This window comes from Bidens hawaiensis, unplaced genomic scaffold (genome assembly GCF_021521415.1).
Source record: "Bidens hawaiensis isolate Kalapana, Puna unplaced genomic scaffold, B.hawaiensis_p1.1 tig00008064_1, whole genome shotgun sequence".
Classification (NCBI taxonomy): domain Eukaryota; kingdom Viridiplantae; phylum Streptophyta; class Magnoliopsida; order Asterales; family Asteraceae; genus Bidens; species Bidens hawaiensis.
Window position 1 is genome coordinate 919,472 of NW_027491569.1, and position 15,814 is coordinate 935,285.

Sequence of the window (15,814 nt, forward strand, 5' to 3'; positions counted from 1 at the left end):
CGTTTAACTTTGTTTATGTTCGTGCATTAAGTGAATGTACGGTAAAAAAATTTAGATTACCCCTGAAATTCCCTTCTAGATCCGTCACTGGTGAATTCCATATTTATTTACGTGTTTTTGTTGGTGTTAGCTGCGAAAGCCTCTCGCTCTAAACCGTGGAAGGATAACGGGTCATTACATCATTGGCTCATATAACCAATTGGATTCCTTCTAACAGAATCAGGGAAAATTCCCAAAATAGCCTATTTTGACCAATTTTTTTTCCAGAAATAGCTTAGGTTTTTAACAAATCCTCAAAACAGCCTATTTTTTCCGTTAGATCCGATGGAAACACGAACTGATCCGATGGATTAGTATAGCCTATCAGATGTTGACATGTATTTAAATTTTCCGGCAAATCCAACGTTTTTTAAGCTTTCCAACGGATTCGTGTTCTAGTCGACTAATAATAAACAATTGGATCTAATGGTTCAGTTCATGCTTCCGTCGGATACGACTGTTTAATTTATCCGTCTAACCCTAAAATTTCAATTTAAGAGTTTTAAATTTTGAGTTCTATAGTGAAATTGAGCACTATGGTTGTGATCCCTCGAAAACCTAAACGATTTGCACTATTGATGGGGATGAAGGTTGGTTATGAAGGTTTAAGGGTTGAGATGTTGGATCCATTAACATTTTTGTTGGATCCGACGCTTCTTTAACTATTCCGTTGGATCTATTAATTATACGTTGACAGGTGACGTGATTTTAAAGGTTCATAAATTCATCAGATCCGACGGAAAAAAGTAGGCTATTTTGAAGATTTTTTGTTAACCTATTTTTGGGGGGAAAAAATTGGCCAAACTAATGGTTTTGGGGAATTTCCCTTTAAATAATAATTAAAAAAATACGTTCCAAAAAGATTTACGTGTTTTTGTGCGTGTGTTTGCTCGATGAGGGCTATCAAAATTCAAAAAGTGGTGTTGTGTGAATGGTGGTCAAAAGTAATGTCGGTGGGTGAGGGTGGTGTTGCGTGATCTTCAAGTTATAAACCATAACATTCAAAGAAATTTCAGAAAAGGAAAATGATTAATAAAAGAGAAGAAAACATAAATTACGAAATTAGGCTAAAGTATGAGTTTCTAAATTATCAGATTTTAAAGAACTATTTTTAAGGAGTAACTAAAAGTTTTATTTATTAAAAATAATACTTGGTACAATACGACCACATCCCATGTCAAAGTACACTCAACATATAATTATCATATGCGCATTTACAGTTTTATTACTCCACAATTGAAATCCAGAAAAAAGTTCTTTTTTTTAATTATTAAAACATATAAACTTGTTAATACCTTTAAATAATAAATCTCAAATATAATTTCTTTTAAAAAATAGTAATATTTTTAAAAACTTCTAAGTCAATTTATATAAAAGAGCATTCACTTGTTCAAAATCATATTTTGAGGCACTTTTTTTCTTTTCTTTTTCATCTTTTAATAATTACGGGTTTAAAAACATTTTGTGGAGAGGCTAAAAACATTTCATACATACCCATTCAACCGATATACCACTAGTTCATTATCTTTTCTTTTTTTTTTCATCTTTAATAATTGCGTGTGTTTTCTGCTTCTGAACAAACGAGAATTTCTTTGGTCATTATTGAAGGTGTTGCTAGGACTTCGATGCGGACGTCTTTCGCTAGGTGTTCAAAACCAACGGCTGCAAGTTTGCTTAAGGCGTCAGCCTGTTTGTTCTCACTTCTCTTGATGTGTTTCACCTTGCATGTGGCAAAAGTTGCCATTAGCGTTTTAGCTTGCGCTAGGTATGATGCCATCTTATCGTCTTTTGCATCGTACGATCCTTCAATTTGATTTGCCACTAACATGGAATCCACATGTGCTTCCAAGTGGTGTGCCCCTAGTTTTTTTAGCGATTCTCAACCTTGCCAACAATGCTTCGTACTCCGCCTCATTGTTTGTACTTTTGAATTCTAGGCGTAATGCGTACGTGAAGTGTTGTCCTTCTGGGTTGGTTATCTTTAGGCCCACTCCATCGCCTTCATCGTTGGAAGCTCCGTCTGTGAACATCTTCCAGACTTCATCTTTCGTTTGATCTACAGGGGTTTCGATCTCTCTTTCACATTCTTCTTCCTTTTCTTGAGGGATTTCTGCGATGAAGTTGGCCAAAACCTTGCCCTTGATTGCTGGCCTTGGTTTATATTCGATGGCGTGTTCTCCCAATTCTATTGCCCATTTTGCGAGCCTTCCAGACAATTCTGGCTTGCTTAGCACATTTTGTAAGCGAAAGTTGGTGAGAACATGTATCGGATGGCCTTGGAAGTATCTTCTCAATGGTCGCGCTGTCTAGACTAAGGATAGGACTAACTTTTCCAAGGTGGAGTATCTTGTTTCTGCGTCTGCCAGGGTGCGGCTTTTGTAATAAATGGGCGTTTGAACACCATTTCTTTCCACCATCAAGACTGCGCTGACTGTTCTTTCTGATGCTGCTAAGTACACTATTAACGGTTCCCCAGCTTTAGGGGCTGTAAGTGTTGGTAATTCTTCTAAGCGTGACTTAATTTCTTGGAACGCCGTTTCTGCTTCTTCTGTCCATCGGAATTGAGATTTCTTGAGGCAGTTTCTCAAGGTTGAGACGAACGGGAATGATCTTTCCGCATGACTAGATAAAAATCTATTCAATGCGACCAATCGGCCGTTAAGCGTTTGCACTTGTTTGACCGATTTTGGCGACGGCATTTTCTGCAAGGCTTCCAATTTTTCTGGGTTGGCTTTGAAGCCACCATTCGTCACGATTACTCCCAGGAATTTTCCTTCCTCCATGCCGAAGGAGCATTTTCCTGGGTTAAGCTTCATGCTAATTGACCTTAGAGTTCCGAAGGTCTCCTCGATATCCTTTAACATGGCTCCTTCCGTCTTGCTTTTGATGACCAAATCGTCCATGTAGACTTTCAAATTTCTTCCAATCTGAGGTTTGATTTCTCTGTCCATCAGCCTTTGGTAAGTAGACCCGGCGTTCTTGAGGCCAAATGGCATCATTTTGTAACAATATGTTCCGCTGTTCGTTCTGAACGCCATTTTGTCTTGGTCTTTTGCCGCCGTGTGGATATGGTGATACCCTTCGTACGCGTCTAAAAAGCATTTGAACTGAAAGGATACTAGTGCGTCAACTTTAAGGTTGATCTCTGGCAGTGGATAACAATCTTTTGGACAGGCTTTGTTGAGATCTTTGAAGTCTATACACATGCGCCATTGGCCATTTGCCTTGGGTACCATTACTGGGTTGGCTACCCATGTTTGGTACTGTATTTCTCTGATTATACCCGCATCAATCAATTGCTGAACTTGTTCATCACTGGCTTTTGCCTGTTCCGGTCCTATCTTTCTTCGCTTCTGTACCACCGGAACGAAGGTTGGGTTAACCTTTAACTCGTGTTCCACTTTGCTTCTCGGGACCCCCGTCATATCCGCCGGAGTCCAGGCGAAGACCTCAATGTTCTTGACCAACAGGCTTTTGAGTGCCGCCCGTGCTTCCTCGGAGATGGTTGGTCCAATGGTTATGCTTTGTTCTGGGAATTTTTTGTTGAGTATCCATTTTTCCACTTCTTTGGTTTTACCGAGTTTAAGCGTCTTTTGTGGCGGTGTTTTTCTCTCCACCATGTTACACTCTCTGTTGGCGTGGATCATTGCTATCCCAGTCGGGGTTGGTACCCCTACTATCCCATGTGTTGTTGACGGGGTAGCGTTGAAATCACCAATGGCTTCTCTTCCCAAGATTATATCATATTGTGGGTGGGGGTCTCCATTACTAGGAAGTAGACGTCTTCCGTTCGCGAATGGAGCCCATCACTTAGCTCGACTGGGAATGTCAACTGCCTCAGCGGGTATGCAATACTCTGGTTGAACCCCGTGATTGGAGCGTTAACTGTTGTCAACCGACGTTTGTCTACTTCGTCTACTAGGTTGAAACACTGGCGATACATGATGTTGGACGTTGCCCCCGTGTCAACAAAGAAACGCGGCGTCCTGTAGCTACCGAACACGGCTGTGATCACTAAGGGTGCTTTCTTGTTCGCCCCTCCTCTTACTCTTGGGAAAATGACTTGTTCTTCTTTCCATGGCGCCCATTCTGTTTTTCTTTTCTTGTTTTGAGCATTGCATAAGATCATATTGGCGTGCAGATCTTTGATATTCTTTTCTGGTTTTCCACCATCTCTTGGGGGTGGGCGTCTGTACTTTCCTCGTATGTTTCTGAAAAGGTGATCCAATTTGCCATTTTTGACACATTCTTCGATCGCGTCTTTTAAATTGATACACTGGTTTGTCGAATGCCCATGTTGCTCATGAAAGTCGCAATAACTTTTCATATCTGTGCCCGGCCCCTGTTTAACTGGTGTCGGTTTCTTCAGTTGGATCCCTTCGTTGTATATTATATGGGCTGGACTTTTTGTCAGCGGAGTCCACCTGGATGCGTTCGTTTGGGGCGTACTCGACTGACTTTTTTGTCTTGTTTTGGATGGATCGAATGTGGGTTCTCTATCGCTGTTCAACCTTGACCATACGGAGGACACTCTTTTGCCCTGGCGGGCCCTATTAATGTCGTTCTGGCGTCATTCTTTGCCAGTTCTTTTCCCAAACTTTTTTCCATTCGCGCGTATGTTTTGGCCGCGGTCATAACATCGTCCCATCGCTGTGGCATGCCATCTCTACCCGTAAGGTTACGTATAAGATCGTCACACTTTACGTTTTGGTGAAAGGCTGCCCGCAGAAGTTCTTCACTTACGCCGCCGATGTTCAGGCCTTCTTGGCTAAATCTTGTGATGAAATCTTCAAGCGTTTCGTTATCTTTTCTAACGACATTCAAAATGTCCGCTGGGTCACTGATGTGTCGCCGTTGCTGGCTAAACTGTTGAGTGAACTTTTTTGCTAGGTCTTCCTAGCTTGTAATTTGGCCATTTGGCAACCTTTCAAACCATGCTCTAGCGACTCCCACTAGGGTTAGCGTAAAGATGTGGCACCATAACGGCATGGTCCACCCTGATACTAACCCCGCAGCTGTGAAGGTTTGCAAGTGATCGTCTGGATATGAGATACCGTCATATTGGCCCACCGTTGGCGGGATTTTGGGATTTTCTGGTAGCTCTGCTTCGGCTATTCTTGCTACAAATTTTGATTTTCCCGCTGATGTTGTTGGCCGATATGGTTTGGAAAAATCAACCGCCGCTTCTGGGTGGTACTTAACTAATTTCTTGGCGTCTGGTCCTTTCCATCTTTCTTCATAGTCAGGGTCGTCTAGGCGTGAATCTGCCTTTAGGTTCGACCGTTGAGACTTATCTCCTGCTTTGCTGTTTTGCTTAGCAGGAGGTGTCTTGGCGAATGGTGTTTTCACACGAGCCGGTGTTGAGTTTTCTTCAGATTCTTCTTCTTCGTTGCTACTAGAAGCTGTATCAAACAGTGATCTAGGTTTCACAACGGACGCCATTTTTTCTTGTACTTTGTCTCTTAGTTTTTGTTGTTCTGCCTCGAGCCACGCCAGGCGGCATGGTTGTCTTGGAACGTGTTTTTGTTTTTTGTTTATCCGTGACGGTAGGATGAACGGTGGAGGCATTTAGAAGACCTCCGCCTGTATCCTGTACGTCCAGATTTTCAATGTTTCCTTCTAGGTTGGCTTTTTGGCCAACCTCCTTCGGTTTGGTCTTGCCACTCATCTGAGTCAAGAACGGAGTGAGTTACTGTTCTAGCTATATGCACGGATGGCGCCAATGAAGAAACACGAATCCACCCCTCAAGGTCTAACACGTTAGTCCGAGGGTAATGGTTAAGTATTCTACACGAGGGGTTATAAAACCTTCTTGGCGCAGACAAGTTTAACCTGCAAAACAAAACACTGTGAGCTCGTTACGAGGAATGGGGGGGGGGTTTCTCTCGTAACCACCCTCCGGCGTGAGAATCAGTACTTGATAGTATGATGTATAAGTTGATAGTGATAGTAGGAGAAAGTATATCCTTTACCATTTGGAGGTTTACTGGTATTTATAGCCGGAGGAGAGAGAGTGTGACCAACCACCTTGTCATGTCTTCCACCAATAATATTCTCCATTCGTGCGGCCGTGGTGGTTGGTGGAAGTTGGTGGGCATCATGGCCTTTTGACAAGGACGTGGTTGTACTGTTTGTACCGTCCTTTATGTGTTGTCCAATCACCATTGGTTTGGTGTTTGTCCCTATGTGGGTTACCATCTTTTTGTCCCATGTTGGTGGGACCTTTGTATTACCATTCCCGAGGTGCCAGGAAAAGTTATATTGGACTACACTCTTCGCGCCATGCACTACGCCCGGCGTTAGTGATTTCTTGGCGGCCAGTGTTCCGCCCAGCGTATGTAGTTATTGTTATACTTTGTCACATGGTGGGTTTCATACCCTACCTCTACAACATAAAAGAGCATTCACTTGTTCAAAATCAAATTTTGAGGCACTGTTTTTCTTTTCTTTTTCATCTTTTAATAATTACGGGTTTAAGAACATTTTGTGGAGAGGCAAAAAACATTTCATACATACCCGTTCAACCGATATACCACTAGTTCATTATCACTTTTCATCTTTACTTTATAATATCAATTCATTTATATCTTCATTTGTATAATTTAATATAATAGAATATATAAAAAACTAATAAAATATTTTTAAAGTTAAATATTGTAATAAAAGAACAAACAAATTTTAATATCATATTTTTCTCAAGTTGTCACACTGATTTTATGGATAAACAAACTACTCTGACAAGTTCTTCTTTTTGTATGGTTTGAAGCACGCCCCTAAAGCTCGGTATTCTAGATTGACAAGTAGCTAAGAAATGAAAATGAACCTACACTATAAGTAAAGAAATATTAGTTACAGGGAGCTATGTATGTTTGTATGTTGATGATATAAGATGCATTAGCTCATCCCCTGATTTTATTGCTAAGTTTAAAGATGGGATGAAACATATGTTAGAGATGAATTGAACGACTTGGGCATGTTGAAGTACTTTCTAGACACGAAGTCAAGCAAACTAGATATGGGTTGTTCTTATGCAGGCCCGGCCCAAAGGTGTGGCAGGGTAGTCGACGGCCACAGGCCCGACACCCGCTAGGCCTGAAATTTTTTTTTTATAAAAAAAATTATATGTATTTTTATGAAAAAAAATATGTATAATCAATGTTTCAACACATTTACATAAACACTAGCTTGGTCTAGTGGCAAAAAGGTATGACTTATAACCAAGAGGTTGTGGGTTCTAGTCTTATTTAAGACATTTTTAAGTTTATTTTTACACAACTCAAATCATAACCAAGTAAGCCAACTTAAAATTAAATTGTTTAACCACAACAAAATGTTCATTTTACTTAAAGCCCAAAAAAAATTTCGACTTCTCGAAGCCTACCCTGTTCTTATGTTAAGAGAAGTATGCAAAAAGTTTATTGTCAAAGTTTGGGTAGACATCCTGCAATCATGAGCTCAACCCCCCCCCCCCCCCCCCCCCAACACACACACAAATGAATACAAGTGAAAACTGCAAATTGAAGATCAAACTGATAAATGTAATGAAGTAACTTATAGAAGTTTGGTTGGAGGTTTGATCTATTTAATTCATGAATTCTTGGTTTAGCATATGCAGTGTAACATCTCGAAAAATATCATATTTCTTTTGGGTTAAAAATGTCACTTTGAAAGTTGAAGGACCCAAAAATATTTTAATAATATGGTAAATAAATAATGAGATATATATAATTATAAAGTTGGAAGCATTCCATGTTAAGGAAATGTGAATCCGTCCCACATGTAAATAAGGAAGAATATGAAAGTCTTTCACATGTGTATAAATATGAAATATAAATCCATCCTACATGGAAAGTAGGAAAAATTTGGAAGTTCTTTATAAGGAGATAAGTTTCCATAGTGATATTCTTGTATGCCTAGCATGCACCCAGTGGTCCTAGCAGTGGGTGTGAAGCACTCGACGCCCACGGGCTCGGGCGTTGGGCGTAATGTGGCGCTTTAATGGCATTTCGCACGCTCGCATCTCCGCGAGCCGCTTTAGTATTTTTGGAAAGTCAAAAAGACCAAAAAGGTAAATCATAGACGTCATGGGACTAAAATAAAAATTTTGATAATTGGACCCTTCACACTACTCGAAGGAGCAACAATTGATTCCTTCGCACAACGCGAAGGAACCAAAGTATTATCCTGACAATTTTTGCCACGTTGCAACACGTCATAGAACACGTGTCACTACGACTTGGCAGGACTATGTGTCAACTCAGCGATCCTATAGATCTAGTTCGTGCGACACAGACCATTCCTTCACGCTACGCAAAGGAATATAAAATCAATAGAGGTTAAAACGTGTCTTTTGCGCTACGCGAATGGATAAGGAAGTTCTCCTTCGCGCGACGCGAAGGAACACAAATCTTGCCTATAAATAGACAGCCATGGGTGATGCTACATTCATCCATCTCACACCTCAAATCACACACACTTAACCTTGAAGTGCGTGCCACTACTCCGACGTTCGTGTCTCGAAGTATGTGCAAGGTTTAGAAGTGTTGTTCGTTCATTATTTCGATACCGACGCCAAGTAAGCGTGTTGCCCGCGTCAAGCTTAGGCATTTCTAGAAATACAAGCCATACAAGGTAGGGTTCCGCCTGATTATTTTATTATATATGTCTTAGACCCTAGTCGAGGGTATAATCTATACCTTGAGTATAAAATAAGTAAAATATGATTTTCATAAGATAAGAGTATAGATACAATATTAATTCTTTATTGAAAATTAAGTTTTATACTATTTCTTAATAAAGAAGAAACTTAGTATATATGTTTCTTCATGAAGAAGAAACATAGTGTTTAATTGATAAATTATTTGGACTAAAGGTCCAAGTATAAAGAAATGATTATCAAGGTAAAAAAAATATGCAAATAGACTAAAGGTCTAAAGCTAGATCATTGATCTAGTATTTATAAAAGGTTATTCTCGTACTATAGGTCCGAGGTAACAAGAAGATTAAATCAGTGGGTTACGATGATCGTAACAAAGGTGAATACATCTAAACTCTTTACAACTTTATAAATCGAGTCATTAAATTCTTGCATGGGATTATGTATCACTAAAACGTTATAAACAAAAGTAATCGCTGGGCTATCATATAAGTTTATCAGGATCCTTACATATGTCGGTAGACAGTGGGCACACCGCACCACACTTGATAATGCCTCCGCCAAGTTGGGTCGGACCTAAGTAATGTTTGAGTGGGAATTGCCTTGTGTGTATTGGTAGTAGCTAAGTTATCTCAAACGCTGCGGTGTTTGCTGAGCGATTTCGAGTAGAACTAGAGTTTGTAATTGTTATTCAGATTTCAGAACTTGATTATTTCCTAAGCCACGTTGGGCCGAGATCTAAGTTATATCTCGAGGGGATAATTAAGTATTAAAATAATTAGTTATATCTCGAGGGGATAATTAAGTATTAATGTTGGGCCTAGTTTTGTGGTTTGAGTTTGTCTAATGCTTAGTTGGACTTGGTTTTGGGTGCTTATGTAAACCGAGAACACAATTGTGTTCTCGGTGGGCTTGGTGTACATTGGGCCGGCTTGGGTTGGTGTCCCTATATATAGATGTGTAATGTATAGGGTTAGTGTTGTTCATTCTTATTATCATTCAAGTATTGTTAGTGCTTAAGCACTCGACATAATCAATATACGTGTGTTTTGAAGCAACTTTGTGTTCGTTTACTTGTTATCACTTGTGCTCTTGAATAACCGAGCATTGGTATTCCGCACCAATACTCGTTTGGTTGGTATCATATTGTAGTGATCCAGATTCGGGACTTACAATTGGTATCAGAGCCTTTGACGAATTCAGGCTCGTTATTGTGATATCAACGTATTCAAGATCGTATTTTTGGTGGTGTTTTGTTTTTCCGGCCAACTGATCATCGGAGGAGAAAAGGCTGTATCTTGGTAAATATTGGATTTGGATTTGGAAACATATCCACATTCCAAAATTTACGAAAGTTTGTTACAAATAAACTGGGAAGATTGGGTATTCGGCCAAGATAAATTCGAATAAAATCCTAGTTCTCGGCTGACTCAATTTTCGGCCATAACTTGCTCAAAAGACAGAGCTTTCGGTTAAAGGCTTTGGTCAACACCTTTGGTTCTCGGTCAAGAATATTGGTTTTCGGTCAAATTCGTTTTCGATCAACACCAGTTTTCGGTCACCTTTGTTCTCGGTCAAGATTTGGTCAAAACTCCTAGATCTCGGTCAACAAAAGAAGGTTTTCGGTCAACTGATTTGGTCAATCAGAGATTTTGGCCAAACATTAAGTCAGCTCTGTGTTTAGTTCTCACTTAGTTCTCGGCCAAAAGTGTTTGTTCTCTGCCCAGTCTGTGTTTGGGCTTATCCTATTGGACTTACAATTATTTTAATTGGACCTAAAATTAATCAGTAACCATTTTGAAATGGCCCAGTTAACAAATGGCAGCAACTCAACCAACTCATCACTTCACCAAGAACTTGATTCAATCATGGGTACTGCTACACGTGTACCTCATTTATTATCCTCGGAAGGGTTCAATGAATGGAAATTTCACTTTGAACACTATGCCAAAATGAAAGATTCAAAGATTTGGAGAAGTATTGTGAGGGGACCTCAAAGGATTACTTATCAAAAAGCTTGTTCAACTGAGGTTCTTGTGAAACCAGTTGCTCAATACGACGATGATGACTTTGCAAAAGTTGAAGAAGATGAGAGAGCTTTATCAACTCTAACTATGGCACTTTTACCCGAGATCTCTCCAGTTTAGAGAACTCCAATCAGCAAAGGAGTTGTGGGATGCACTGATAGAAGTTTATGAGGGTAATGAGGATATGAAGAGAAATCGCCAGGATTTGTTGCGACAGAAGTTTAATATGTTTAATCACGTTCTAGGAGAAACACTGGAATCTCAGCTTCAAAGGTTCATATCCCTGGCAACTGAAATGACAACTGCTGGAATTCTTCTACAAACTTCAAGGATTAACAACAAGCTGGTGAATTCCCTGCCAAAGAACTGGGACATGCATGTTGCAGTCATTAAGAAGACCAAAGATCTTAACAAAATGAGTATGACTGAAATGATTGCCACTATTAAGGCCTGCAATATGGATGACAAACATTGAGCAATAAATCATGCTAGTTCTTATAGCGCTGCTGGATATAATGCTACCTCTAACAGTGCCCTCATGTCTCAAGATAACTTCTCATTATTTAAGCCCTCCCAACTACCACCACCGGGAAACTTTCAGATGTTCTCATCCACTCTTGGTCAATCATCATCATCAAATTCACCCAACCCAGTTCCTGTGTTCTTTACCAAATCTGGTCAGTCAGTTGGTGATGCTAGCAAAGTCGTTTCCAGTGTAAACTCCAGCCAGATTCCTACCATACCCAAAGAAACTCAAGAAAATATTGCATTAATGGCAGGATTTATGAACTGTTACCATGCGTTTCTGGCAGGAGATCTGGTCCAACCCATGACTGCTACTGAATTTGATCAGATTCATCCTGATGATGTTGAAGAAATGGACATCTCGTGGCAAATTTCCATGGTGGTTTTCCGTGCTAAGAAGTTCACCAAAAGGACGGGTAGAAATAACTGGAACATGCCAAACAATCAAAAGGTGGGTTTTAACAAGGAGACTCTCAGGTGTTACAACTGTCATGAGCCATGTCACTTTGCTCATGAATGCACCAATCCAACTAAATAGGGGAATACAGAAAGGGCCTTGGTTCCAGCCGGAAATGCTCGGGGTGAAGCTGGAGGTAGTTCAAGTAATGGGGAAAGAGGTATGGTTGCTCAAACGTTCTCATGGGAAAGACAGATGGCTGCGTTGAATATTGGAAATCAAACTGCAAATTTCACAAAAATTGAGGAATCTGAAGAGGAAAACATTGCTGAGGAGAAGATTAAGGAACTCCAGTTTGCATATATGGCATTCACCTCTCCGGTTGCATCTGAGGTACGTTTTCAACCATGCTCTTTAAATTGTGGTGAGAAAATTGAAATGTATCAACTTCATAATGATAATCTAATTAGAGATATGGAAAGAATAAAATCAGAGAGTTTTAAACTTAAGAAAAACGAAAAAGGGTTTTTAGAGAAAATTGAATCTCTAAATAAAGACATTAAGAAACTCAAATCTGACTTTAGTGTTAAAAGTTGTCATTATCTTGATGCTAAACAAGAAATTGATGAGTTGACTGCTAAGCTGGAAGCCGCCAAATTGGAAATTTTAAATCTGACTAGCAAGTTTGAAAAGCCTGAACTTGATTTTAAGAAGTTCGATGGTCCAGTGAAGTTGTCAACTCAATGATTGAGAATCAGTTGTGGTGGAAAGAAAATGAAGGTGAGGGGATAGGATTTAGTCAAGTTCCCCCACCATACAACCACAACTATGTTCCTACCCCTGTTACCAAAGAACAGGAAGAAAAGATAAAAGATGTGAAATACGGTAAAAAAGATAAAGGTGAGGGGACTGGCTCTGCTAGTGCCGGTTCATCTACTTCAAGTGTGAATGATTCTAATGTGTCTACCTCATGTGCAGAAAAATTAATTGTGAAGGAGTGGACTGATGAGGATGACGACCCATGTTTTGATTTTGATAATAATCTCATTTCTAATGTTTCTTTAGAACTTCCTGTTTTAAATTCTGTTATTCCGACTGTTTGTGTGGGCTCTATTTTAAAGAGCAAGGATACTTGTGTGATTGATTCGGATGAAACTTTGAATTCTAGTAATGTGATTTCTAATAAAAACAAAACTCCAAAAATTTCAAAAACCTCAGAAAAATATGTTGCACCTAAGTTTGTCAAGGAGGGATGCTCCAACGACAACCAAGGTGATAAGTTCAAAAGACAAAATGTGAATTCTCGCAAATCTAAACAGACTGGTCCACACAACCAGTCCAGACAAAAATCTGATCAGAATGATTTTTTCATAAAACGCCAGACATGTTTCAATTGTGGCATTCCTGGTCATATTGCTAGAAATTGTCCACATCGTCCGTACATTCCATACTACGGATTTTATCAAAGGAATATGCCATATGTGCATCACGATGCATATAGGAAAAGGTTTAGACATTTTTCGGCTAGTTCCTTTGACGATGATTGGAATCGAAACAAGTCTGGCAGGTTTGGTCCTCATCAGACCAAACCCAACATGATCAAAAGAAGGATTAGTAAAGGTGTTTCACATTCAAAATCTCACATAAACACCAACTCTTGACCTAAACAGGAGAAGAAGAAAAATTGTTTCATCTAATAATTCTACGTCTGAGGCACCGGAGATAATGACAACCATTCGTACTTATAATTCCATGTCTTTCAGACATAAGTGGTTGCCTAAATCTACGGCAAAAGCATCTAATCATTCTGTTTTTGATGATCAAAAGGATATGACATGGCAGTCTGTGACAAAAGTTAATGAGTCAGGGTCACCCAGTGTATGTATGGACTGGGTACCAAAAACTAACTAATCCCGCGCTTTGTGCAGGGACAGCTATGGAGGAATATCATCAGACCTTGGTATGTTGATAGTGGTTGTTCCAGACACATGACAGGAGACATCACCCAGCTAAACGACATTCAAACATTTAATGGTGGGTATGTGTCTTTTGCGGGATGAGAGAAAGGAAAAATCACTCAAAAGGGTACTGTATGTAACGGCGTGTTGAAATTTGAAAATGTTAATTTTGTTCCAGAATTGAAGCACAGTCTGTTAAGCGTGTCGCAAATTTATGACAAAGATTTTTCAACTCCTTTTACTAAAAAGGAGTGCTTAATTATGAAACCCGGTATAATCATACCAGAGGAATGGATTCTTGTTCGATCACAACGAAAAGATAATGCTTATGTGATCGACATGAACCAAAATGTTCCCGACGAAATTACATGCTTGTTTTCAAAAGTGTCGGAACATAATGCGATGCTTTGGCATCGTCGGCTTGGTCATGCTAATATTAAAAATCTAAATCGTCTTGCTAAAAATAATTTAGTGTGTGGTTTACCTATAAAAGATTTTGTGATTGTTGAAAAATGTGTGGCTTGTGCCTTGGGAAAACATCATCGAAAATCTCATAAGCCTAAGTTAATTAATACCATCTCGTCAGTTTTTCAGTTACTTCATATGGACCTCTTTGGGCCAGTTCATGTATTAAGTTTGTCTCGCAGCTCTTATTGTCTAGTTATTACTGATGATTACTCACGTTTTACATGGGTGTTTTTCTTGTCAAATAAGAGTGAAACTGCAGAGCTAATCAAGAAATTTGTGGTATTGATGGAGAATCAATTGAACCTAAAGCTGAAAGGAATCAGGTGTGACAATGGAACGGAATTCAAGAATGCAGTTCTGAATCATTTCTGCTCAGAACAGGGAGTGCTTCGTCAGTACAGTGATCCGCGTACACCTCAACAAAATGGTGTTGCTGAAAGAAGAAACAGAACTTTAATCGAAGCAGCAAGAACGATGTTATGTGACTTTAAATTGCCATTGTTCTTCTGGGCTGAAGCCATTAACACAACCTGTTACGTTCCAGAACCGGGTGATAATAAACAAGTCAAAGATGAAAACTCCGTATGAGATTGTTTATGGTCATCAAACCACAGTCGCACATTTCAGAGCCATCGGATGTCCATGAACTTTGCTGAATCTAGAAACCACTCCAAAGTTTGGGGCCGCAGCAGATGAGTGTTATTTCGTTGGATATGCCGGTAACACAGCCTACAGGGTTTACAACAAGTCTACCAAACAGATCATAGAGTCTTATGAAGTTCGTTGGTTGGAAGAAAATGAAACTGACGCCCGTGTTGGTCCTGATTGGCTATTCGACTACAATGAATTTTTCAAGTCTTTTAATGTCTTTCCAGTCATCATCACAGAGACTCAAGGTGGTTCTATAGTGGAGATTACTCAAGACAGTTCTCAATCACTGTCTCATATTTCTCCGTCACTGGACGATGAGGTTGTTGAGATGACGAGTGCTACAACCACAACCGATGATCAGCCTATTCAATCTTCAGAGACCAATCAATCTCAACCAATCTCGTCTGAAAATACTGCAAATGTTGAGGGGGAGAGTTCCGTTCGTCAGATTTTCGGGAGCACATTATTTCCCGATGCCATTCCAAATGAATACGTTGCTAGAACCTCGTACTCTCACAGTACAGCAACGTCCGGATGGAAAAACCCTCTCACTGACTCAGGAGAAAATGTAACAAATTTGCAACCCAACTGTGTTGTTTTTGATCATTCAATTCCCTCTAGAATACAAAAGAATCACCCGATTGAGAACGTCATAGGTCCCATTGAAGCAGGAGTGTCCACCAGAAGCCAGACTGGATACATAAACAGCTGCATGTTCTCCTGTTTCATATCTCAAATTGAACCAAGGAATGTTGAGATGGCACTTCAAGAACCTAGTTGGGTTGATGCTATGCATGAAGAACTGAATCAGTTTGAAAAGTTGAAGGTGTGGAGATTGGTTAAATTGCCGGAAGGAAAGAAAGCTCTTGATACAAGATGGGTTTTTAGGAACAAGCAAGACGACACTGGTGTCATTGTTCGTAATAAGGCTCGACTGGTAGTTCGCGGGTTTCGCCAGGTTGAAGGGTTAGATTACACAGAAGTCTATGCTCCAGTAGCCAGACTTGAGGCAATAAGGATCTTTCTGGCATATGCGTCATACATGGATTTCACAGTTTATCAGATGGATGTTAAAACAACGTTTTTGTATGGT